This window comes from Otolemur garnettii, unplaced genomic scaffold, assembly GCF_000181295.1.
Source record: "Otolemur garnettii isolate 467f Iridium unplaced genomic scaffold, OtoGar3 scaffold00001, whole genome shotgun sequence".
NCBI lineage: Eukaryota > Metazoa > Chordata > Mammalia > Primates > Galagidae > Otolemur > Otolemur garnettii.
In genome coordinates, this window is record NW_003852396.1 from 27107733 (window position 1) to 27112014 (window position 4282).

The following is a 4282-nucleotide window of genomic DNA, read 5'->3' on the forward strand; positions in this document are numbered from 1 at the left end:
GGTGTGAATGTGTGCTTTGTGACGTGGGCCTGGAGCTAAGCTGGGTACCTCTTCCAGCTTCCCACTGTTCTTTTGTTAAAAAATTATTTATTTTGGGGCGGTGCCTGTGGTTCAGTGGGTAGGGCGCCGGCCCCATATACTGTGGATAGTGGGTTCGAACCCAGCCCCGGCCAAACTGCAACAAAAAATAGCCAGGCGTTGTAGCAGGTGCCTGTAGTCCCAGCTACTCGAGAGGCTGAGGCAAGAGAATCGCCTAAGCCCAGGAGTTGGAGGTTGCTGTGAGCTGTGACACCACAGCACTCTACTGAGGGTGATAAAGTGAGACTCTGTCTCTAAAAAAATGAAAAATAAAAAAAAATTTACTTTTAATTTCAAAATATTAAGGGGGTACAGATGTTTATGAGTCAAGGCTACAAATATGTCCATCACCTACATAATGTTCATTGTACCCATTACCCTTCTCCTCCTGTCTCCTCCTCTCCCCTGCTTGATTTCCAGTGACTTTTATTTTCCTCTGTTCACTTGAATGTCCATAGGTAGTTGAAATTTGTTAGAGGGCACATGTGTTATTTGTTTTTCTGTTTCTGAGATATTCCCCTTCAGATAATGGTCTCCATTTCCTTCCATATTGCTGCCAAAGGCATTAACTTATCCTTTTTTATGGCTGAGTAGTACTCCATGGTATACATTCCAAATTTTGTTAATTGATGAATTGATGGGCAATTGGGTTGATTCCACATCTTCACAATTATGAATTTTGCTGCAATAAATATTTAAGTACAGGTGGGTTTTTCTTCTTCTTCTTCTTTTTTTTTTTTTTGATAAAATGACTTCTTTTCTTTTGGGTAGATACCCAGTAGTGGGATTGTTGGATCAAATGATGGGTCTACTTTTACTTCTTTGAGGAATTGCCAGACTGTTTTCCACAGAGGTTGTACTAATTTGCAGTCCCACCAGCAGTGCATCAGTGTTCCTTTCTCTCTGCATCCACACCAGCATCTATTGTTTGTAGACTTTAAAAAAAATTTTTTTTTGAGACAGTCTCACTGCATCAACCTGGGTGAGAGTGCCATGGCATCATAGTTCACAGCAACCTCAAACTCTTGGGTTCAAATGATTCTCTTGCCTCAGCTTCCCAAGTAGCTGGAACTACAGGTGCCTGCCACAATGCCTGGCTATTTTTAGAAACAGGGTCTTGCTCTTGCTCAGGTTGGTCTGGAACTCCTGAGCTCAGGCAGTCCACCTCCTCAGCCTCCCAGAGTGCTAAGATTATAGGCGTGAGCCACTATACCTAGCCATTTGTAGACTTTTTAATAAAAGCCATTCTAACAGGAGTAAGGTGATATAGCTTATTGTTTTTAATTTGCATTTCCCTGATGATTAGTGATGCTAAGCATTTTTTTTTATAAGTTTATTGGCCATTTGTCTCTTCCTTTAAAAAATTTCTTGTCTTTTGCCCATGTTTTAATGGAGTTGTTAATTTTTTCTTGCTGATCTGTTTGAGTTCTTTGTAGGTTCTAGTTATTAGCCCTTTATCAGATTTGTAGCTTGTGACTGTTTTCTCCCATTCTGTAGGTTGCCTATTTGGTCTGTGGGCTATTTCCGTAGCTGTGCAGAAGCCTTTTAATTTAATCAAGTCCCATTTATTTATTTTTGTTGCTGCTATAATTTCTATTGGGGTCTTAGTCATAAATTCTTAGACCATTGTGTAAACGAGTTTTTCCTGCATTCTCTTCTAGAATTCTTATGGTTTCGTGTCTTACATTTAAGTCTTTTACCCATCTTGAATTAATTTTTGTGAGTGGTAAGAGACAGGGTTCTTGTTTCATTCCCTGCATGTGGCTATCCAATTTTCCCAGCACCATTTATCGAACAGGGCTCTTTTTCCCCAGTGTGCATTGTTGTTTGCTTTGTCAAACATCATTGACTGTACCACTGTGCTCTTGAGGGGGGTTGTTTATTTGTGGAGTGTCTGCCTCCTCGCTGCAGAGTGTAGATGCCCTGGGGACAAGGCTCAAGGCCCTGTATCTCTTGTAGATAAGAACAGTGCTAGGCCCAGAAGTTTGAAAAATAAAAGGAAGAAATGAAAGGCTGGCAATAAAACAGATGAATAGGAAGGAAGGCGCGGAGGAGGGAAGAGGAGTCAGGACAAGAGCACTTTAAGCTGATGTAATCGGGGAAGGCTTCTCAGATGAGGGGATGCTGGGTAGAGTGTGCAGGATGGGAAGGATCAAAGTTGGGAGAACCGATGGAAAGGGTAGTACAAGAAGAGAGAGGAGCAGGGCAAGTCTCATAGAGTTCTGGAAAGTGGAGTCTAAACTGGGAAAAGAGCATCCTAAACTGTGTTTTCCATCTGCTTCTGGAAGGGAGACAGCTGAAAAAATTTCCCGTCTCCAATTAGGGTAACATACCCGTCTCTTCCCATCCCCAGGCCCTCTCCTCTGAGCAGGGGCCGGGCAGAGCATCAACCAGGGCAGGGATGGTGGTGTTAATTATGGTGTCGATGGCATCAACTCCCCCGTATTGACTCCCAACTCCGTTGGATGAGGGAGGGAACAAAGATGTTGGCAGTTTCTCTGCTCCTATTGTTATGTCGTTAACCTTAAGGATAGCCTTCAGAAATCTAGGGAGGCGTTATACTCTGCTAATTCTCGGTGGAGTAAAATGGCCACCTGCATTAATCTCTTCTGAGGAATGGCTGGGAGGGAGGCATTTTCCCCCCATCACCACCACAAAGGATCTTCCTCTGCAATAGGGATACAAGCTCTTCTGCCTCTATCTCAGGGCTCGAGCTTTGCCCTTGATCTCTGCCCCAGGCAAATGCAAATCTCCATAATGGGTATTTGCTTTGCTTGTTTAATGGGCAGGAAACGCCTTAGAAGATGTATCTTGTCTAGGACTTGCCATAATCTCTCATAATCTCTGGCCATTACTCTCCTCAGAGTGCTCACAGACCCTGCAGGGTGTTTGTAAGCTGTATCCCCAACAGGCTAGAATTTCAGAAAAGGCAAGCAGCTTGCTAGCAATGGTTAGCTTAAATGTAAACTAGCTGAATTTTCTTTGTTCCAATTCAGTCAGCTTGCTTTTTAGTTTTCCTCTTTTTCTGGGGGTGCTTTCCTTTGCCAAGAATGAGGTCTTTGGTTCCCATTCTCCCAGCCCCCCCCCCCACTGCCCCTCACACCTCAGGCCTGCCAGACACTACCCTGTGCCAAGGAAGCCAAGGTGGATTTGGGCAGGGATGTGACAGAGGACAGGAGCATCAGAAGCCTGGTCATTCCTGTCTGACTCTGGGTACACTGATGAATCTCTCTGAGCCTGAGTTTCCAACCCTGGCAAGACTCCTTTCCCTTGGGCTTTGAGTTCTCCATCTGGGAAATGAAGCAGGTTGTGCGTAGCCCCTCAGGCTCCCCAGGTTCCGGAAATCTGTGAAATGGGGTGACATTTCCTGCCTTCCTGCCTCCTTCCCCATCCTGAGCTGTCCTGAGAAGCAGGTGCACTGATGGCGGGTAAACAGGCAGGCAGCACTGACACAGGAGGGCTTTGAGATTCTGGCAGAGCAGACAAGCCTGTACACAAATAACTCTGCAACTGGGGAGAATGTGATAAGGGCCCTAGGAACCTCTTTGCAGCCATTGCCACCTGCTCCTTACACCTCCCTGCTCCCTGGTGGCTGTTTTCACACCCAGGAAAGTAGGTCAGAATGTAGGGTAGCTGTGTCTGAGAGTGAATGCCCCCTGCGTGGTCCCCACCCTACCCAGCTGAGCTGTGACTGCTGTCAGGGCCAGAGATGGGGGAAAGTTATGGGGTTGAGGGCATCTCAGTCCTGGCCAGTCATCCTCTGTCCCCAGCAAATGCCTACAGCTCCCTATCATTTTCTGGATATGGTCCAAGTTCCTCAGCCTGGCATTCAAAGCCTTTCACAGCTTCCTCAAGACCCCTGGCCCAAGGCCACACATAGAGGTGCTCATGACTGAGTGGGGGCAGAGTGGACCATTCTCTAGGCCGGCATCCTCCCTGGTACTGCTCTCAGGCACTCAGGACACACTGCAGCTACCCCAGACCATTTGCTATCTCCCCAGTCCGCAGCAGTGGCCCTCTCCAGGCTGCTGCCTGCAGTGCCGCCACCTCTTCCACACTTCTGTGTGTTCTTCACAACCCTCCACCTTGTTGCCTCTTCCCTTGAAGCCTTTCTTGACTCCCCAGACAGGACCACACAATCCTCAGGAGTGGTTCAAAGCATGGTCTCTGGAGCCAGACTGCCTGGGCTCTAGTATCTAGCTGT